At 29.1% G+C, this 24,372-nt stretch overlaps 1 protein-coding gene across 3 annotated transcripts in view; it reads left to right on the top strand.

Annotated features, from left to right (window-relative positions):
- The window catches only part of LOC107448306 (homeobox protein prospero), a 148,521-nt gene that overhangs the window by 49,769 nt on the left and 74,380 nt on the right, over positions 1-24,372 (top strand). For all 3 annotated transcript variants that reach the window (XM_016063448.2, XM_016063445.3, XM_016063449.3), the window contains exon 3: positions 21,298-21,380. The gene's annotated coding sequence lies outside the window, so the exon portion shown is untranslated. The remainder of the gene's footprint in view (positions 1-21,297; positions 21,381-24,372) is intronic.

Consider the following 24,372-nt stretch of genomic DNA (forward strand, 5'->3'; position numbering starts at 1 on the left):
TCATTTAGTTCACTACCTAAAATCAATTTGATTCTTAAGACAATTTTGGTAGGAAGGTGGTTGGGATTTCCAAAATTTTACCTACTGTAAAGAATTAATCATAAACTTATGTGCTTTTAAATAACCGAATTTATAAATTCTGTGTTTACAACTAGAAATAAACGTGATGAGAAATGATCAATTAAACGAATGCATAATGCGCAAAAGAAATAGCCCTAATATCTTCTCTTGACCCCACGCAAACCGTTACTGTTACCCATTTTTATGTAAGCAAAGTGTTCTTTCATTTTATTTATTTTTTTAAATTTTTTATTTTTATTTTCGGAAACTGAATTATTAGCTGGTTGATAAATTATAGGTGGTAAAATAGCTCACTATTAACTTTTAAATGTTAATGATGCTGGTGGGAAGAATACTTCCCATGACCCTATAGACGGTTAATTTATAATTATTTTAATGTATTTTTGAATAGAAAATACTTTAAAATAATTATAAATTAACCTAAAATAGTTATAAATTGACCTTTAAATGAATAAAAAGTTTAAAGGAATTCCTTTACACATTGAAAAGCTTAAACAAATTTGTAAATTTTAAATTTATATTAACAATTATATTTTTACATGGATAAGATATTATTAAACATGGATAAGATATTATTAAACATGGATAAGATATTATTTTATCGATGTTAATCTTCTTTAACATTGATGAAGATTAAATAAATTTAAATAAAGTGGAACTTCAAATCAAAAAAAATTAAACCGAAATAAAAGAATCAATAAGCAAAAAAAAAAAAAAAAAAAAAAAAAAAAAAAAAAAAAAAAAAAAAAAAAAAAANAAAAAAAAAAAAAAAAAAAAAAAAAAAAAAAAAAAACTACTGTTTGCTTTAAGGAAATGTGTCTCTTCAGAATGTTAACTCTACTAAATTGGTTTCTTTAAGAAGTTAGCATTAAAATTCTTGTAAGTAAGGCTAACAATGAATGGTTTTACATGACATTCTTTTCATATAATTAAATCAAGTTAATTTAGCCTCATTTTTTTGTATTTAATATTTACTCGCAATTATGATAAATCTAAAATATAGATTTTTAATTGGCGTCGATAAAATAAATTACAAAATTCACATGAAATACAATCTTAAAACATACATCAGAAAGACTTTTACTTTCAAAACATTCATTAAGACCACTTTCAAATTCCTTCAAAAAATATTAATTTCACATTCAATAATTGACGCATAATTTTAAAAGCATGCTTTTGCTGATACAATAACTTTAAAAAATCATAACTTTTTGTTCCGATTAAAGAGGGGAAAAAACGACCATTTTTTCAGCACTAAGAAGAAAAAAACCAACAGAGGAGGAGAAAACATTTAATTGTGCCACATTTACAAAGATAAGAACAATCTCACAATGAATACTCTCGTTTGCGATATTTGTCCTCCCCCCATCGTACTCAACGCCCCCACCCCTCACATCCATTTATACAGGCATAAAAAAAAATTGTTTCTTCTACCATCAACAGTATTTAAATACTCTTAACACTCAACATTAAACATCTGTTAAGTCATTAGAACCCCGTTAAACACTAGCAATAACCCTGTAAAAAAAAAAAAAAAACATCGTTATTTCTTTTTTTTCTTCTCCCACAAATCAATTTTTTCCCTCTGTCTCACCCACGGGGAGGGAATTTTTTTTCCCCATTCAGTTTCAATCTGAGTAGATAAGAATTAATTCTCCCCATCTTTAAGAGGTGTAGACAAGCTGTATATTGAACTAATTGCGGATGGCGGGTTTTCGCTTGTATTTTTGTTTTAAATGTTAAATTGTTTGTGTTTGAGGGAGAGGGTTTTTTATGAATAGACAGAAAAAAAAAAAGATTTTCTGTGAAGGGGTGGGAATCTTTTTCAGCTAAAGTCGTTACGAATAAATTGTGTATTCAGTGCCCCCCTTTTTTTTCTCTGTGTTTGTAAAGTTCTTGAGTTTAATAGTATCATTATTATCGACAACTATCATTAAATGGTTTGAGTTTTCCTTGATATTTTATTCACCAAAATGCCAATTGTGACTTTTTGTTTTAAATTTGCTAATTTTAAAAATTATGTTGTCAAATTTCGAATTAATAAAGTTCGAAGTTTAATTTAATAATTTTACATTTAAAAAAAAATATGCCATTTAATTGCTGTGTTTCTTTATTCGATCCTTATCTGTTATATCGGTTGGCGACTTTTTTTTCCGAGTTGTCGCCAACACCAACAACCTATAAGTGCCGAGCCGCGATGGCCCAGGGGATAGAGCGTTCGCCTTCCAATGAGGTGAACCGGGGTTCGATCCCGGCGATGGCTGGTCGATACGAATTTCGCATCCGGCTTGCACCGACCACAGTGCTGACGTAAAATATCTTTAGTGGTAGAAGGATCATGAATTGGAGTCCCCTTTCCGTCAGGCTAACCGTGGGAGGTTCTCGTGGTCTTCCTCTCCATGCAACACAAATGCGGGTTAGTTCCATCAAAGAGCCCTCTACGAAGGCTAATTTCTCCCAATACTTGATCCAAGAGTTCCCTTGTCTTCTGGATTGAGTTCAAAATTGCAAGGCTACGAAGTTGATCATTAGTAGTCGTAAACCCCAAAAATGGGTCGGCTGTTCAACGACGGTTATGAAAAAAAAAGAAGAAGAAAAAAACCTATAAATGCCGAATTTTTACATCACTATGTATTGTCAAAAAAATATATCACGAGATTTTTTCCAGTTACCTAATTTGTATTATTTTTTCATTTGTCAATATTTTTGCTACTCAAATAAAATGTATCAACACTGGCAATAATGTCTTATTCAATAACTCTCGATACGTTTAATACTCCCGATATTATCTATTTGATTAAGTCATCGGTAATGATTGCGTTATTATCGTATTCGATAATTAGAGTTATCAATATTGATCACGATATTTTTATATTCAATGTGTATTGCTCAATGTGTATTGCTCAATGTGTTAAGATCGTGATATTATCGTATTTGATACACCTATGTGTATTATCGTAACCTGAGGCCTGTGGAAACCAAATCTGGCGTTTATTTTTTACGTGTTGGTGTACTTGGCGTCATGGACCCTATGAATAAGTACTCTTTGTTCTGTTCTTTTAAATTGGGTACATTAAATAAAACGTTTGAGTAAAAATAATTAAAGTTAAGTTTTTGAATATTATTAAAGATGATTCTCCATTGATTAAACGTGATTATCTTATTTCGAATCAATAATTTTAGAATTTCAGAAGTTTTGGCAAATGTGTACTTATTAGATAATGATTATAAATGCTCCTAAACAATATCTTATTAAAACTTTGAATGAATAAAATTTCTACTTATTTCAGCTCAAGGTGAAAGACTTCAATTAAAAAAGTTTTCTCTTTATATTTAATACTGCGATTTCTTAAGGACAAAAAAATAATTGATATTATTTATTTATTTCTGAAAAGAATAAGAAAAAATGAGAATTCATTTTAACGAATTACCCATATTTTTTTAATGATAAGGAATAGTTTGAACTGAAGAATTTTTGTTTTTATTATTTTTTCTGAAGTTTTAACTCCAGCAATAAAAAATAATATCAATTAATTAATATTTTTAAACATCACTTAAAAAATTATTGATATCAATTTCTTTTTCTTTCTGAAAAAAATAAGAAAAACTGAGAATTCATTTTAACAAATTACCCATATTTTTAAATGGTAAGGACTAGTTAGAGCTGAATAATTTTATTTTCTGAAGTTTTAACTACTTTAAAGTACTATTTTTCTAAAATGCTATTTTTTTGTCTTAATTACTCATCACATAACGAAGAAACTCAAATCATAATAGAAAAAGCATATAGAATTCAATGATCGTAAATACTATAAACAGTGTATCACAGCTGTTCCCTAAATAGTGTTTCTCAAAAGTTCCATGAGTTAGCATTTTTTATAAAATGGGATGACTTTTGAAACCTTGATTATATTTCGATCCAACCTATAATTCATAATTTATTTGATCTTACGGTTGCCTTTATGAAATTATCTCAAGTAAAATGTTGATGAAATAAAAATGACATTTTTTAAAGGTAAATATAAAGTTTCTTACAACAATATATTGAACAAATTATGTAAAAAACAAGCATTTCTAAAATAATCCTTTAGTATTTCCTATCACACTTTTCAAATCAAAATAATTAACTAGACTTGATATAACAAACCGTAATTCGACACATTTTAATACTTTTCCACTTATGTACATATTAAAACAAATTCATAAGTAGACTAGATATAACAAACCGTAATTCGACTCATTTTAATATTTTTCCGCTTATGTACATATTAAAACAAATTCATAACTAGACTTGATATAACAAACCGTAATTCGACACATTTTAATACTTTTCCTCTTATGTACATATTAAAACAAATTCATAACTAGACTTGATATAACAAGCCGTAAGTCGACACTCTTTAATACTTTTCCGCTTATGTACAGATTAAAACAAATTTAACTAGACTTGATATTGCAGACTATAATTCGACACATTTAAATACTTTTCCGCTTATGTACATATTAAAACAAATTCATAACTAGACTTGATATAACAAACCGTAATTCGACGCATTTTAACACTTTTCCGCTTATGTACATATTAAAACAAATTCATAACTAGACTTGATATAACAAACCGTAATTCGACACATTTTAACACTTTTCCGCTTATGTACATGTTAAAACAAATTCATAACTAGACTTGATATAACAAACCGAAATTCGACACATTGTAACACTTTTCCGCTTATGTACATATTAAAACAAATTCCTAACTAGACTTGATATAACAAACCGTAATTCGACGCATTTTAATTCTTCCGCTTATGTACATATTAAAACAAATTCCTAATTAGACTTGATATAACAAACCGTAATTCGACACATTTTAATTCTTCCGCTTATGTACATATTAAAACAAATTCTCATAACTAGACTTGATATAACAAACCGAAATTCGACACATTTTAACACTTTTCCGCTTATGTACAGATTAAAACAAATTCAGAACTAGACTTGATATAGCAGACTATAATTCGACACATTTAAATACTTTTCCGCTTATGTACATATTAAAATAAATTCATAACTAGACTTGATATAACAGACCCTAATTCGACACATTTTAATACTTTTCCGCTTATGTACATATTAAAACAAATTCATAACTAGACTTGATATAACAAACCGTAATTCGACACTTTTTATTATTTTTCAGCTTATGTGCATGTTAAAACAAATTCATAACTAGACTTGATATAACAAAATGATTGCAAATTTAACTGTCGACATAAAATATAATTTGAGATTAAATGCTAAAACGATTAAACGATCATTCATGTAATTAAATATTTTAAATATAATCTTTTATAAGCTATAACGTTCACAATTGTCTTAAACATTATTTCTAAAGTTTGGGGTTCCGGATTCCGTAGCCGAAAAACCGCTAGTCTATCATATAACATGCTTTTCCCCTAAGCTTCAGCGCGATTTTCTTTTTTCCAAGAGCGGCGTTTAAAATCTGTAAAAGTTGTTTCACTGCAATAGTTGAGAATCGGCCATGAAAGCAACTTAAGGAGCTTTCATGGCAAAAAAAAAACATTCTCGCTCCATACTTTTTACTTAAAGAAATTAAACCTTTGAAATATAAGCTCGAAAATTTTCAGCACTCAAATTTTTACGTATTAATTTTCGGAAGAGTTTTAAAAATTATTTTTATTTCAATATTTGTCTTTTTCTTCTTCAAATTTATTTTACTATTTGTTTTTATATAATTAGTTATTTTTATTTTGTTTAATGTAACTAAGTTTACGAGCTACTTCTATTTAGTTAGAGTATTTATTTTCATCAAGAAATGTTTTTAAAAAAATTATATTTATTTTAAGTACTTATTTTTATTCCATATTCAGTTTCATTTTGATAAGTTCATCGATTATTTTTTAGTTTAAAGACTTATTTTTCTCAAGATATTTGTTTATCTTTTTTAGAGTTTTATTTATTTAAAGTTTTTTCATACAATTAATAGTTTTACTTTGTTAACACATTTTTTACGATGCATTATTTGTATTTACGAATTACTGTTTTATTATTTACGAATTAAATGTCAGTTAAAATATTTCTTTAATTGTTATGAATTTTTTTTATTGTACACAAGACGTAAAAACTGCTTTAGTAGAAAAACAATTAATATCAATATATCTATTTTGTGTTCGGTTGAATTATTAAATACTGTATTTGTATATTCACTACTAAATTTATAAAAACAATTCTTTTTAATATGAACAATTTCATTAAAAAATTTATTATTATATTTAAGCAGTAAGCATTATTAAGCAATTTTAAAACTATTTATAAAAGTAGAAGATAAAAATATTTCTAATTGCAGAAGTATTTTTCCTTATTATTATCTTGAAAAGGAATTGTTATTAACAAAAATGTATTATTACATTTTGGTCATTTAATTATATTATATTTAAGTGTTAATAATTTTGCATGCGTAATTTACTGTAATAGAATTAAATATTACATATCATCCATGCGTAATTTACTAAACGATTAATTATAATACCTGGTAATTAAATATTTCTAATTAATCATGAAAATTAATGTTTTCAAAAGATGCTAAACGGTATTTTTTTTGCTTCGAAATTTGTTTCTAGATTTGCAGCTTTTTTAAATATTAAAAGAAATTGATTTCGTAATGGTTTAATGCGTTGTAAAAAGCCCCCGATCAGATTACGAAATAAAGTAGCTACAGTAAAGCCCTTTGTGAGCATCATCCGTAAAATCTATTTTTACCGTAAAATATTATACCGTAATTTTTTACAGTAATAGTTATTTAATTAAAATGATTCTGTGATTTTACTGCAATTATTGTCTGGCTGGCCGGACGTTGGGCTCGTGTTCATAAGAGCGTGAAATCGAATCTCATCGGCCGAAGGTCTATTAGATGGTGACTGGTGCACTCTATATTTGTCGAGGTCACAAAGTTCTCCAATTTTCTATAACAAATCACTACCTCTGAGAGAGCCATGGTGGCTCAGGGGATAGAGCGTTCGCTTTCCAATGAGATGAACCGGGTTCGAATCCCGGCAATAGCTGGAGACCGTAGAGGTTCTCATTATCTTCCTCACCATGTAACGCAAATGTGGGTTAGTTCCATCAAAAAGTCCTCCACGCAGGCAAATTTTCAGAATTCTATTTATATTAATATAAAAATCCATATTTTCATTCATATTCAAAAATGTATCAAATAATTGATTTTGCAGATTAAAGATATTTCCATGGTGAATAACTGTTTCTCTTAAATTTAAATAACTGCAAATAAAAGCAAATTTGAAAAATCATTGTTTGAATGGGAGTTAATTATGACTGAAAGATTTTACAGGCAGAAAAGGGCACCGACGTTTTATGTTGTATTTCATAACCAAAACGTACTGAAATGCTAAATAAAATATTTTTTACTTATTTTAACCGAAATCAATACAAAATAATGAAAAACTAAGAAAAAATGTTTTAATAATATTTCTGCTGTAAAGGGTTAAGTGCTTTTCAAATTAAAACAAATATTTTTTTTTCTTTTTGTTTAAAATTATTAACAAACTAGCATAATTTATTTGACAGAAATGTGTGTTTTCTATACAATGAATACAAACAGAACATAAAAGTTTCAGTTACGATAATTACTTGATCTATTTCGTCCAACATAATTCTACAATAACTCATTAATGCTGTCACAACCCGAGTTACTCACAGAAGACGAATGTTCGAGCACTTAACTAATTCTAAATTTGTCCACGACATTATCGTGAAAAATGACACAACAACTGGACATTATGTTTTTAAATACCACCGAAAGAATGAGGCATTCCAAAAGTTCTCTAAGAACAAAACGATATTTTGAATGATCTGCTTCGAGAATGAAGTGAAAGTATCGTCATCTTTGTTTCCCTTTCGAATGGGAACTGACCTTTCCGGTCCGTCTGCCTGTCAAGAGGAGGTCAAAATGACCGAAACAATCGTCCGTCCGTACAATCGCTTTATGTTCGAATCCATTGTGCATAAATTAGCGATAGAATTCAGCAGACGATTCTATTGATAGCTGGACAACTTTCATAAAAGAGTTCGTTATAAAAGTAGCCGGATTTTGCCGGACTATTGCTTGACTCTTGTGTCCGGGGTCCTCTTTAGAAACGGGGGTGCGCGCAGTTGTCTGAAGTATGATATCTCTTTGATTATTACCACTCTTTTGTATAATATGTTCCTGGCTTCTTGGCTTCATTTATTATTCGCCAAGATCTAAAGAGAAATTTATATCAGTATCGCGCTTCAAAAAGCGCAGATGTCAACTCTTTGGGTGTGAGTTGACATCGGATTGTTTTGAGTTTTATTTTTTGTTGAAAGTAGGAAAGGCGTAAACAGAGTTTGCAATACACATTTCTGTAATCAAATTATTGATAATTATTAAAATTATTAATTATTACATAATTATTAAATTTATTTAATAATTATCAAATTATTGATAATTATTGATTTAATAATTATCAGTTGCATTAATCTAATAATATACTCTCTAAATAACTGCTCCATATACAGTGCGCAAAATAAAGAACTGAACACTCTGAGTAACTTTTGATATAATGAACTGATTCTAGTCATTTTCAGAACAGTACCTAGTCACGATGAGTATATAAAAAAAAGAAAATTTCGATTATTCTAAAAAATAAACATTTTGTTAAAAACATACGGGCATTATTTTAACTCATTAAAATGCCACACTTTAAGTTATTCTATAGGGCTACAGCATAAAAATATTTAAGAAACACTGCTCTAGATTATCGGAATTTCTTAACAAATAGAGAGATTATTTAGAAATATCTATTTCAAATTTACTTGGTTTTTCATAGGGGAGTTCTTAAACTTTAGGAACAAACCAAATTTACTTTAATTTGCACGTGACTTCTAGACTTTGTTTTCGGGAAAATATTCTAGATCCTGCTTAATTTGATAACCGAAATTAGCACAGTCTCTTTCATAAATCTCAATTAATCTTATGGGTTCGTTACATACCTTGGCAAAATATCTCCAAATTAATTCCTCATTGTTTTTAAATTAAAGTCGTTCTAATTTCAGCAGAGAAAATCGAACTACAGATATATTCGAAGTCGTCATCTTCCTAAGACTTGCGCCGAACTCTTTTGTATAGATAATTGAGTGAACGCCCCGTTGATCATTTACTAGAGAATGAGTAGAAAAATGTGCATTCCTAAAACAAAACACTCCCCCCTCGCGCTCCGTCTTCGAAGGCAGACGATTTCGAATCTTCACGAGAAAAGTGAATTAAGCATTGAATTCCAACATTTCATTCCCTATAAAGATATCGAAATTACTCAGTTTTCCTATCTACAAATTATAGATTATACGACATTTTACTATTAATTATTAGTATTCTTATTAGTATTACGTTTATTAGTATTACTATTTATTATTTGTATAGATATATTTAACTAGCAGCACATATAATATTATTGTATTTTATAACCAGCATTGAATAACCTACCCATTTTTTCGGGTTACGATTATCAATGTTCAATTCCGTAGCCTTGTAGCTTTGAACCCAACCCCGAAAACAAAGAGACTCTTGGATTAGGACAAACAAACCTTCTTGGAGAACTTTTTGATGGATTTAACTGTCGTTTGCTTTACATGGAGGGGAAACCACGAAACCTTACACGGTTAGTCCGACGACAAGGGAACCGATTAGTCATCGCTTGCAGTCAAACCTGGGTTACCTCATTAGGAAGCGAGCACTTTATCCTCTGAGCCACCAGGACTCGCATGTATTATCATTATGATAATAAAAATATATCAATATTAGGAGATCTTCATAATTTTAAAGCGTAACGCTTTTCTTTTTCCTTAAACAAATCCTTTTTTTTTATTTGTGTACCAAAGAAGCCTAATTTATATATTTATTTACTACCTTGCCCATATTATTATTATGAATATGATTATTTCACACTGTTCGCGGTGGGATAAACTAAGTCTGATGCAAAAAAAATCAGAAAAGGAGGAAACAAACATAATAAAAGTAAAGATTAGTAAGTGCCTCGAGACCATTGAACACATATTTAACTGAAAAAGGCAAAAAATCCATAGACATCTGGATTTGGATAAAGACCCATCACCTTTTGCAAATTAATTTTGAGTGAAAAAAGAAAAAAAAGGCTTCATTCCCGGCAAAGGAGAGGCAAGAAACGTTAAAATCTATTCTTGCTCGCTTAAATATCAATGTAAGGCTCCTAACATGTGTACTTTTTTGACCGTTGCATATATATATATATNTATATATATATATAGCGTGTGAGCTGTCATAAGCGTAAACATACTCGTTTACGAATTTCTAGAATGAAAATTCCTTTTTCGGGAGGATAACGAAAAGCTGAAACAAATTAAGTTATAATTTAAGAGGAACAGAAAGATTAAAAGCAAATCGTTAAAACTAAGTCCTATATTATGTTTTAATTATACTTATGCAGCTATAATACCAGTAATAAATTTATTCATTGAAAAATGAGCATTAGTTGTGCTGTTATGCTTTTTAGAAAAAAGCGGTACTCGAACAGTAGAAGAAATTATTGATAAGAGTTATGAATGACGTAACACTGAAAGAATGCGTATGAGACGTGCCGTCATACATGTTATTTTTTAAAAGCATAATCATTGTTTTGTTTCTACAAGTCTTTCAGTGGCATGTCATTTATTTCAATTTTCTTATTATTGACAAAAAGCTTTAATTTTTTAGAGAGGAATTACTTTTAAAGATTTTAATATAATTGATTTAAACTTTTAAAATTTTACGCTAGAACCCATTTCATATGGGATTAACTTAGTACCGAGTAAAGCGAGCATGGTGCTCAAAGTAAACCGTATAAGATTGCATAGCAATCTTCGGGTGTTCGGGGAGCTCCAGCGAGCGAGGGGTGAGGCCCACTGGCTACTTAATTAAAAAGCAAACACTAATTTATTCAAGTACATATTTTTTTCAATAGTTTTTGTGAATTTCATTAATTTCAATCAAATGAAACGAGGGGGTGGTTGAAAATAATTAAAGAGGAAAATATCTTCACTTTAAAGGAAATGTGTGACTTAAGCCATTGTTTCATTTAAACTCAGAGCGACATCTTTAACTGGAGTCTTTTGTCTTCCAGAAATTAGAACGGAGAACATTTTTCCGCTTGCAACGCCTTCACAAAAGCACAACTGTTTCGACGTCTGGTGAGAGAACATTCGAACAAGTGTGCAAACACCCTCTTTTCTATTCTTTGTCTCATTCGTAGAACGAATAAGAATTCCATTTCTCGCCCTCCCGCTCTAAGGTGACGAAAGCAGATTGTTCTTGGAGTAATTAGAATGCAACAATAGAACTTTTAGCTCTCTCTTTGTTTGACTTGGAATGATTTTTTTTCCTCTCTGACACTTAAGAGATCATATCACGTGACATATGATAGAGCCTCACCTTTATTTGCTACTTTGCTAAGAAGATACAATGAATTCTCCAAAATTTTTATTAGGAATCAAATAAAGCCTTCTTTTTCTTCCATGTTTATTTTGCCATTTTCCAGTTAAAAGGATTGTGTCTATTGTTTAAACATTTTTTTTTCTATCAGATTCGATCTAAAATTCGTAAGATGCATTTTCAGCAATCTAATGAGTTTTTTTTTTTTTTTCATGAAAATTTTAACTCTTTTATTCTGTTTCCGAACAATGAAAAAATGCTAAATTGTTATATGAAATATTTACCAGGTCGTAATTGTGAAGTAAAACCTTAATTCTCTTGCTATTTAGTTGTGAAAAGTTTGGTTGTACAATAATTATAAGCATTTTCATTATAAATAAGTATACAATTGCGTGAAGTTGGCGTGTAACTGAAACTTGACTAAATAAAGCAACTTAAAAAATTATACCTAGAGTTACATATATTATTACTGTTTTAATACATTCCTTTGAAAAGAAGAATAGAATAAAAATTTACGAAAAATAAAAATTTATTTTTATTGTTTATTTTAAATTATGATTTACACTTAAACGTAAGACAGAATATCCCTTTATATCACTTTCATAAAGTTCACACCAAATAAACGAAATAAATTTAGATCGAATGATATATTTGCGTAAAATTATATATTCGTGCTAAAATCATAATAATCGCAACACATTTAATTAAAAATTAAGATGTGAACAGTTGTTAAGGTGGATTTAAAAAATACTAAGGTGTATTTAAATTTTATTCTGTTAATTCAATAGCAATTTTATTGAGTTAAAGTTTTATCCAATAGATGGCAGCATAATCTTCCTTAGTGTGAAAAAAAGTAATCCAGGTGTAGTTAAGGAAAAAATAAATAAAAGAAATTACTCAACCACCAATATTTTGACTCTCTCCTCTCTTCCGGTTATAATATTCGACTCCGTTCTATTTCTTCCTTCGCAGTTTGCGTTCAGAACAATTATTATCGTTCCTGTTTATTTTTTCATTCTTTTCGTCATTTATTATCGAATAATAAAACGATGTAGATTAATTTAATTTTAATCTAAAGAAGATATTCATTATAATTTAACGTCAAATTTAACTACGAATCTAAATGTTGTGTTAACAATATAAATTAAAGCTTTGAATGAAAGAATTCAGTGCAAAATATCACTTTATAAATTACTGTGGTAAATTTATTTTAATGCCTTTATTAACATAACACTTCAGGTGAATTTCATTTCTCTTCGTTTGTAATTACAATTGAAATTTTAAATGCATTTTTCATTCCTATATTCTACATGAAAAACGTTAAACTTATAAGTTTTAAAATTTGTGCACAGCTTTTTAAATATACTGTAGAATAATTGCTATTTTACTAGCGTCGTAATTAGCTTTATAACAATAGTTAAAACAAAAATTTAAGTGATATTCAGAAAAATACGTAGTTTATAAAATCGTTTGGGCGTGGAATTGCGTTCTTTTTTTTCCTGTTAGAACTTTTTTTCTTTCTTTTCATTAATAAGAAAGAGACATTAAAATACTTTTTGTGTGTTATAAATTACATCACCGATTTAAATTGTAAGTAGAATTACGTTGAACATATTTCTTACATTAAATGAGAATATAGCATACGAATAACTTAGTTATACTTATTTGTTATAATTTTATTCATTTATTAAAAAATAATACACAAAAATTGAAAATAGTAATATCTATACTTTTTTTTAAACGAATCAAGGTTGGAGATCTGTTGATAATGCAAACGATCATTACTAATCTGTTAAATTGATTTGGAAATAATTACAACTAATTAAGAAATTCGGTCTTCTAATTCGATTGTGTATTCTAAATTTTCAGAGAGAATAAATTTAAATTTTAAAAATTTTAATTATTTGATTCACTATATGATTGAAACACCAACTTTTTAATTAATTACATTAGATTTTTATTCTATTTTCACTTAACTTGTCACCTATTAAAATCAATTTATTATTTTTAACGTTCCAAACTATATCGACAGAACTTACTAATCGTTCGGTTAAGCACTAATTAATTCAGTCAAATTTTAGATCACAGATTAATTCAGTCAAATTTCAGAATTTACAACTATAAGGTTTACTAAGAATTTTTAACGTTCTAAAAATTTTAGAAAATGAAAGAATGAACTTTGTATTTTTAATGTTCTAAGGTACTAAACATTTAAATATATTTTGAAATTTTATGTACAACACCCCTGACAAAATAGTAGGATTCGAGTCAGTACAAATTTTGTATAATGTAGGTAAAGTTAATGCGAGAAAACCAATTTTTAATTCATTTCTTTTCCAAACTAACAATTATTTTTTAGCAATCGTTCTTAATAAAATTAAGTAATTACGTATAATTATTATTTCGATATTTTTTATTACTATCTTACTATAATCTTTTTACATTTTCAATGATTGTTATTGAAAAAAAAATTCGGAAATTATTTAAACTAAATTCAGAAATTATTTTACTATATTTTGCAATTTTATTAATTGTGTTTTACTCGTAGTTTGGAGTTTTTCTGCTCCAATCTCCAATTATGTTGCATAATAATTATTATACCCATTGGTCCAATAATTTGAAGCATGCAATAAAGCATATTAATGATGATTATCAATAATTTTCATTAATTCTTATTCATTGTGTTTCGCAAGTAATTTAAACTTTTTTTTTTGCTAATTACTTTTCATAGTTATTATTATGCTCATTGATATAATAATTTGCATCATGTAATAAAGCTTAATAAATGATAATTTTTAATATTCTCCATACTGATGCTGCATCAATATTTTATAATTACCCTAGGTGGAGTGAAAGGACATTTCATTCGGGAAAAATTCGAATTCGAGAAAAATATCTTTTGTTTTCTCTCAATTTCTGATATTCCCTTCTCTTGAGCGAGAAACGAAATAACATTTTTCTCATAGTCTATCTACCAGGCATTTTCTCGGAAATATTAGCCTCCGGTTTGGAACTTTTTTTATTCCACCACTCCCCAACTAGTGTTCAAAGTGTTTCTCGAGCTGTTCTAGAAATCATTAGCTCACGGGGTACGGGGGGTGAGACACCATCCTAATCGTCAGATGCTCCTCTTTCATATCCATCCCCCAAACGATTGTTTTTGATTCTCGCACGCCCCGTATCGATTGAGGCAGCAATTGGGCGCGAGATAGGGCGGCCGCTTAAAAAACCATTGGCGTATAATATGAGGTATTAAAAATAAAAGGACTGTGATGCGCCCTAATCGCTTATCAATACATGAGCCCCGCTACCCCTACCCCAAGCGGAGGCTAATTAAGCCCGGTCGTCCTAAAATTAACGGTTTCTGCATCAATTAAGAGGAAGGTTGTGGTAAGTCTTAATTATGGAGTTTATACATGTCTACATCATAATTATCTGGTGGTTAAGGAGATATTTAATTTCTTACGCCAAGAAAGCATTCTTTATCGTTTGCAGATAAGAGGGACTTTTTTCCCCTTTTCTCATCCATTTTCCCTTTTAAATGACTTTTCTGGGAAAAATCCCGCCTGTGGTTGTGTTAGATCCAGAAGGTTATTTAGTTTTGAAATAGAAGAGGCGGTGTTTTAATATTTCCAACTAAGAGTTTGAGTTATGTCGTTTAAAAATTAGTTTGCCTTAATATTTGCAGTTTAGGAAGCTGTATTTTACTGAGGGTCTTCCGAATTAAGTACACTTCATATCGTTTTCAAAATCTTCCTCGTTTATTACATAAATTTTTTCTGTTATTATTAATACTTATTTTACGTTTATTTTTTCTTTTCCTTTTCATATTAATAATGTTAAAGAACGTGAATAAATCACAAAATATATTTGTAAGAAATTTTTTATTTCAAAATTAGAATTTTTTTAAAGTAATTTTTATGAATGGTTGCAATTGTGATTAACTGCCCACTATGTATTCTTAAAATATTTGATAAAATTTTATTATGATTTGAATTAAAATTTGACTAAATTCTAAGTTTTTTTTTCTTTCTAAAATAGCTTTGAGATTCTAGAAAATTTCTATAAAAAGTAGCTTAAGTTTGCTTAAAAAAATTGAATTATCTTTGAATCAACAATATTTGTAAAAGGTCGTACATATTTTAAGTTTTCAGTATTCGAAAACTATTCGGCCGACATTGTTTAAACTTTGTCTTTTGCATTTCAGTTAGTGTAAAACATTTTATATTTTGCAACTAAAAACTTTGTACGATAGTTACTGAAATGAAACATAAACAAAAAGTAACGAATAATTTTTTCAAATTAGATTTTGATAAATGAATTTATAACTGAAACGTTTCAAAACTCTATCCAATAATATATATTTTGGTTCAACACTGTGAAGATATTTTGTCACTTGTATCGAAAGTTTAAAGACTTTCTTTCTGCAAATTCGTTTAGAAAGAAGGTTTTTTTAATGGGAAAATATTTTTGGTTGTAAGCAAATTTCTTGCTCTATGCTTTAAAGGTGATTTTCTTAAACAGCTTTCTTGATCTTGGTCTATGTATTAAAGGTGATTTTCCTAAACAGCTTTCTTGATCTTGCTGTATGCTTTAAAGGTGACTTTCCTAAACAGCTTTCTTGATCTTGCCGTATGCTTTAAAGGTGACTTTCCTAAACAGCTTTCTTGATTTCGGTCTATGTTTAAAAGGTGATTTTTCTAAACAGCTTTCTTGATCTTGGTCTATGTTTTAAAGGTGACTTTCCTAAACGCCTTTCTTGATCTTGCTGTATGCTCTATAGGTGACTTTCCTAAACAGCTTTCTTGATCTTGGTCTATGTTTTAAAGGTGACTTTCCTAAACAGCTTTCTTGATCTTGCTGTATGCTCTATAGGTGACTTTCCTAAACAGCTTTCTTCATCTTGCGATATGTCTTAATGGTGATTTTCACAAAACAGCTTTCTTGTTCTTTCAATATGTTCGAAACGTGATTTTTCTGAACAGCTTGATCTTGCTATATTTTCTAAAGGTGATTTTTCTAAATTCACAAAATATAACTTAGAATCATCATCTATATTTTATTGCGTAACAAAATTTCTGATTCTCATCAATATTTCCAGAGATATAATGAAATACTCAAAAAAGTTAGACTATAGTCCTAATTAAATTATTGACACTAATTTTTCCGGATTGCGGCAAACCCAATCATCCCAACATTTTCAAAGACTCAAAATCCAATTCCAAAAAGTTATTATTTTCTTCAGAAAAAGTATGGTTTTGCTTCTAAATAATGAAAAAATATAGTTTTTCTTCGCGCGATTATTCATAAAATGAGAGATATACTCAAATAAATAAATAAATAAAATTACACAACTGTTAATGATTTAAATTTGAACTTTTTAGAGTTCATTAAAGCTATCTTATTTGAGAAATAATCTAATCTAGTACGTTATGTTTGAAAAAGTACATGTAAATGTTTTATGCTCGTTTTGTTCATTTATATTAATACAATGTATCAAATTTTCCTAAAATTATTTTTTTTTTATCTTATCATTTAAATTGTGTGCATTAACAAAAAGATTTAGCCGAGCATTGCAATCTTTTCTTTTTCATCATTGAAATGCCAATAAAGAAGGAAGAAAAAATCGAAGTATTATTCCTGAACTGAAAATGCGGTTGATAATTTTCGATCGTTTTCTTATGTGGAATGATGTAAGATTTCTGTTTTTATCGAACAATAAATATATTAAAGTTATTTGCTGATATCATTGCGCCAAAGATTACGAACCTTTGTTTCTTGTCATTTTATCAACTTTCTAATTTCACTCGTGATGTAAAGTTGAAACCTTTTCATTCCTATTTCTTTTCCGAACATTTTCTTTTTATCTGCTGTTCAGATTACGCTCACAATAGCCCGAAAATCACGCGCAAAAATTTCTTTCTAACCCTTTTTTTTTTCTGCGAAAAGATAATTACGCATATTTTATGTATAACAAGTAGAATTCAATAAGATATTGCATCAGTTTTAGAATTCCCCTTTCTATTATGAATTTGAATAAATAATCTCTTTTTCTTCTTCTTTTTTTTACATATTTATGCATATAATGGGCTTGGAAGCAATTCAATGATAAGCCACGTTTTTAAAAGTTTAAAAAAAGCGTTTCTAATGAAAAACACCACTATTTTTATTTAGAAATTCCGGAAACTTGTCAAGATTGATATAAAAATATCACCTTTGTTAAAAAAAGAGGTTTACACCGCTCCAAACCCTTTATTTACATGCTTGAAAAATATATTTACAATTTTTATTCACTAACATGCTCATAAACTGATAAAGTTTAAATACTGAATTTTACTGATTGTTAACAGATAATAAATTCAACTAGTTTTTGTTGAACAAAAAAGTTAAAAGAGATCATCGTCTACACGTGTTTAAAGTTTTTTAAAAATTATATTACCATTAAAAATACTTTATAATTATTATTTGATATTTTGAATTCTATACGATAATAATTATTGCGAACTTATTATTATTTATTATTATTTTTTGAAATTTTAAGCCTTTGAAATAATACAAAGTATTGAAAGATATATCAAATAATACTAGCTGTTTTTCTAAATAAGTTGTAAATAGCGCTGCAAATATTTTGCAATAGAAAATTCTGCATCTAATTTTTAAAAGTATTTTTCAAATCTTTTTCTCGTGAAGTTAATTAAATGCAGCGTCGTATAGCACATCTTCGTATCTCTGAATTTTATGTCAGTTTTTGTTCTAAATGGCTTCATTTCTGCCTTTGTGTTAAGTAAGAAATATATAGTGAAAGAATGGAAATCTTTGTGAGAGAATCTTTGCGTAAGAATATAGAATGTGTCACTTAAGATAGTTGATACTTGACGGGCTTGACTTACTCAAATAGAATGGAAAGAACAGTTTCTAACGTTAACAAATGCCACGTTTCAACAACCAATGAGGATAGAGATACCCACGCTACGTCCCTTGCTGGTATCCAATTACAGAAACACCTATAGAAAATTAATGAACGATTTCAAAATAGATTATTTATCTTTGAAATCATTTGAATAACATGAAATATAAAAATATCGGAAAAATTACGCCTAGTTCCTATGTATTAAAACGAATCTCGAAACTATCTTTGGAATTGTTCAAAATTTATAAACGATCATAAATTTGAAGTCAATTTTAATACATTTGTAGAAGAATCGTTTGCTCAAAAAATAGTTTTCTTTCTTTACTTTATTTTTATCTCGTTTTTCAGCAAATTACATAACACGATAACAATTCATTTGTTTTTATAGATTTGTAATTCATGAACAATTTTTAGACATTTAGTTAATGTGGAACTTGAAACAAACTATTTCAAAGATGAATTCATTAAAATCTTCTAAGCAAAAAACAATCTTAAGCAGAAAACGATAATGGAAAAAAAATATTTCTGATTTCGCACCATTTGTTAAGTAGAAAACGATAATGAAAAAAAAAAAATTTTTTTCTGATTTCGCACCATTTGTTAAACTGTTTACTCGACTTCAAGAAAGTAAAACATACAAAAACCACTGGAGAGATTTAAATTAACTTACACTGATAATTCGTAAAATACTCTAAAACCTAAAAACCTAAGTATTATAACCAGATTTTTTTTTTATTATTGTATTCGCAAAAGATTTTGTTCCGCGTCCTTTCCAAACTACCGAATTAGAATTGTTACAAATGGCTGAAAGGGGAAGAGCTCCTTCAATGCAGGGCATCTTGCAGGAGTTGAAAGACCCCCTATGTAGGGGGAGGAGGACAGATAGGGTGAGTCAGAGATCTTCGGGTAGAGCTCTATGCGTTCTTCTGTCTCCGATAACACAGATTGCTTTCGGTTTCTATTCTCTTCGATAAACCGTTGCACGGGTCTCCCTCAGTCTACTTCTCATTAAGGGATTCAACAGCTCGAGACGGTGAGTCGCCAGCCAGCTGGACCTCCTCTCCCCCATCTTCCGCATCCATCTGATCCCTTTCTCGTCTCTCCCACCTGGTTTACAACCGTTTCTGTCCCCCCTCTCAATACATTTCAAACAACCCACAACTACTCCGTTTTTCTTTTCTTTACAAAAAAAATTAAATTATTCGGTTATAACTGGCGCGTTCTTAGACAGTTTAAAGCTGTTGTTACTAACAGAAATTTCGCCAAGGATAGTAAAAATTTTAATACATATGACTCGAAGCAAAACTTTAACTTTATGTTATAAATACTATATTGCTAAGAAGACTTGGCTTGATTAAAAAACAAAAATATTTTTTGTAAATAAACTTTAAAAAATCCCCCATTTGTCAAATATTTCCCCCTCGAAATTAAAATTACTAAAACCAATGAACAAATTGCAATTTTTAAGAAACCTAACAATGCAAGTATTAGAAAATCAGATATCAAATTCATTTCATTTTTGCAAAACTGCTGCTTTTATTCTAATCGATTATTTTGCTTCATTTAAATTAACTTGATAGGGCAGACAATATTAGACAAAAGATAGACAAAATTTAACTTAACAATTAACAGTTATATTACGTTACTTATAATTTATTACGCTTTAATAACTTACTAAAACTTCTCAGCTAATTTTTGTAAGTTATAAGTAATGTGTAAGTAAACTCTAAATAACGTAATAAGCTATAAGTAAAGTAGAAAGTTATACGCTCCAAATAAGATAGTAATTAATGAGCTCTAAGTAACGTTGTAAGTAATATGCTCAAAATAAAGTAGAAATTTATCAGCTCTAAATAACGTAGTAAATTATAAGCTTTAAATAACAAAATAAATTATAAGCCTTAAATAAAGCAGAAGTTTATCAGCTCCAAGCATTATAATTTATCAATTCTCTCCAACGCAAATATTTGTCCCTATAATCGATTTAATATCATGATTTATTTTATTTTATAATCGCCGTTGAACAGCGTACCCAATTTTTCGGGTTTATTACTACTAATGTTCACCTCCATAGCCTTGTACTTTTGAACCCAATCGAGAAGACAAGGGAACTCCTGTATCAAATCTTAAGAGAAATTTGCCTTAGTGGAGGACTTCTTGATGGAACTAACCCACTGTTGCGTTACAGGAAGTTAAAAACCACGGAAACCTCCCACGGTTAGTCTGACGGCAAAGGGACTCTAACCCATTATCCGTTTACCGCTGAGGATATTTTACGTTAGCAATGTAGTCGGCGCAAGCCAGATGCGGAATTCGTATCGGCCAGCCATCGTTGGGATTCGAACTCGCTTCGCTAATCAAATACAATTTATCAACAATCACAATAATATTGCTTTTAATAATTACCGTTATATACCAACACAATACAATAATATTCGCTGAATTTTCTTTCCGATATTTTTTATCAACAATTTTCATAATATTATCGTGTTCAGTAATTGTGATCGTGATATTATCGTATTCGATATGTATTGTTATCGTTAATGATCACGGTATAGTCGTTTGTGACACTGTTATGTATATTATCGATAATCTATGTAAACCAGAATCTAGCGTTGTTCATAACAAGCCTATAACCAATACTTCTTTGTCGCACATAAATATCACCTAAGCTGTCTATGCAGTGTGGTTAAACTTTCAAATATTAAATAAAAAACCTATCTTAATTATTGATATTTTATGATGGAACTTTTACTAAGGTCTATGGTAATTCTTTCAAGTCAATTAATCAAGAACTCTTTTTCAGATGGCGGGTAATCATTCGAAAATGTTTGACAAACCAAGAGCTTTCACCGAAGCCACAAATTTTGTGAATCCTTAAGTTTGAAAGTAAGTGTTCCATTTATAGCTCATATCTCTCTTAGAATGGGATCTTTATTCATCATAAATAAATAAATAAAATTATTCCTCTACTTTAATTTACTATAATTTTAAATGAAATACAAAGAACTTTATAAAAAAAATTAAAGAAATTTTTACTGTATTTATTTATATAAAATTATACCAAAGCCGATTTTGGAATTAATATTAATAAGTTCCAAGAGTAATGAGAGAATAAGAGAAATTTGTTTTTTCTTTCAACATATTGCTAGTATAAAATTCTGGTATTTGGTTAGAGCAGAGGTTTCCAACTTACATGAGGGCGGGGGCCACAATTAAAAACACAAATCAAATGGCGGGCAGCAACTTTATCAAAATTTTATGTAGGACTCTTTTATGTTTGAAGGAACACTAAATATTACTGTCAGATTTTTACCAAGTTATACAAAACAAAAGTATTGAATTACAAATTAAAATACGAAGTATATTTTTAAAAGTATTTAATTGCATATTAAAAAATTCGGGCTACAATATCTTTAATGTGCACCCATGTATTAAACAATTAATGTGCAACATATAATCTAATTGTTAAGATATAAAACTTTAAAAAAATTGGTATTAAAACTTACATAGTAGCACACAAAGTGTTCAATGAGAGAATTGACATTTGTCTGCTGCAACCGCAAGAGAATAGATATTTACATTTTAAATTTAAAATTTACAAATGTGTGTGTAAATATTTTCGTCCAAAATGAGTGGTTTCAAAAAGCTAAATCGGAGAATTTCTTCGAGAAAATTTCTGATACACACATGCTAAATTATATTCACAAAATACAAAAAAATGAAATAAAAAAGAGCAACACACACGATTATTTTTGTATTTGAATAAATATTTTCTTGGATGCAGAACCTGAGAAAAAAAAAATTTTTGCACCGTAGGTATGATAAATTTCACAGAAACGAAGAAATTAGGTTTTTATTAACGAGAAAAGTATTTTAAACCCACATAGATTTTTTACGAAAATTGTCCGCAAAAAAAATGACAACTAATATATTTTCGTTAGCAGCCCATAAATAAAGGCTTTGTGGGCCGGATGCGGCCCCCGGGCCGCCAGTTGGAAACCACTGGGTTAGAGTATTAAAATATTTGTTTATTTATTTCTGAGGAAATAAGTATTCTTTGTTTGTTTAAAATTTACTTAGGTAAATAATCACCCAAAGTTATATAATGGGCATGTCGATATGCACGTGTTTGCTCCCCTACCCCGCTTCTAGCTCTTATCAGGTTAGGTAGGCAATTATTTACTCTCCATTTTTATCAGCGGAGGTGATATTCCCTCCTTCATAACCGTACCTGTATTTTTCTAAAAAGAGGGAGAAAAAAAATCGTTTGCGTGAAATGAGTCTCCTAGACTGTTTGGGAACTGATTCTCCCTTCTCTTTTGTTTTTTACGATGACCTTGTTCACCTCTGATAACAGTTACGGTTACCTCAGCGATATCTGCCTCTTCGCTAAATGGAGGAAAAATCGAATGAGTAATTGGAATTCAGAGTACATTTCATTTGCAAAGTTAGTGCGCAGTTTTCATCTACATCAAATGGTGTATACTTTTTCAAAGAATGATTTTTTCCCCTTCTTTTTGTAATCTTTTACGGTCAAACTCCTCTTTAAAATGCAAGGTACTCCGTTTCAATAAATGATTTGTTTATTCTGTAGCGCTTCAAAAGATATCAGGTCGTTTGCAAATTTACACCAAAACTTGAGTCACGTTTTAAGTTTCTAATTTTTCAAAGAAGTGAAATGAATAATTGTCGTTTTCAAATTTACACCAAAACTTGAGTCCCGTTTAAAGTTTCTGATTTTTAAAAAAAGTGGAATGAATAATTAACGGGAAAAATAATGTAATTTCGTTTTCCTCTTTTACCCCCTCCCCTTAAAAAAATAAAGAATAAAAAAGCAATCGTAAGCGTTACCGCAGGTATTTTGGGTATTCAATCAAATCAAATGATTGAATCTTCGCGTTCTAAGTCTCAATCTTAAAGGTACGAGGTTTGAGGATACTTATTAATTTCTGCAGACGATATTAAGTTACGAAATCAGACATAAAAAGTCGTATTTTTAAAATTCGATTTCTCAGTAACAATTCGACAGATTTCATTCAAATTTTATATTTTGCCATTTAAAATGACATTGTTTAAAATGATGTGAAAATTGTATACCTTACAATTCAAAAACTTTTTGATAAACATTAGATGAAATAATAAAAAAAATAATAACTAATCACTTAAAGTTATATTTTGCATGGAATTTGTCTTTGGATAAATACATTTCAGAATTGTGCGCAAGAAAAAAAAAAATTTTTTTTTTCATTCGCTTAAAAAGTTTTTGAGATACACGCAAAAAGTAAAATTAATGTTAAGGAGTTCGAACTTTGGACAGCTCTCCTGACCAAACTATTGAGACCATTTTTCCCAGATTGCGGCTGTCTTCAATATTTTGTGGGTCTGAAATCCGTATCCATCAAAAAAAGGATGTTTATTCAGATAAAGTACGTTTTTGTGTCTGATTTTGTAACTTGTAATATCGTCTGCACTAAATAATTAGCATTAGAGGCCATCCCTTCGAACCTTTAAGATCGTACCTTTAAGTCCCAGAACGTAAGGATTCAATCATTAAACCGAAAGTTATTCAGGATAGTTCGTTTATTTATTTTATTTATATACTTATTTTTGCACTGTACAGAATATAATATGAAGCTAAAAAATTAACATTCGATTATTTCGAGAATTATTAGCTGTTAAACATGCAATAAGAAATACCATGTGGGTCCCTATAAACCGCAGAAATGCATCGACAGAGTTGAAATTTGACGTGCTGAAAGGTTCTTATTTGTTTATGAACTTAACACTAGTTATTTAAAAAAGTCTTAACAAATAATCATCAGAATGCAATGTTATTAATTTTTCATTTTAAAAATAGTTTTTTGCACCTTTAAAAAAA

The sequence above is a fragment of the Parasteatoda tepidariorum genome, chromosome 6, assembly GCF_043381705.1.
Source record: "Parasteatoda tepidariorum isolate YZ-2023 chromosome 6, CAS_Ptep_4.0, whole genome shotgun sequence".
NCBI lineage: Eukaryota > Metazoa > Arthropoda > Arachnida > Araneae > Theridiidae > Parasteatoda > Parasteatoda tepidariorum.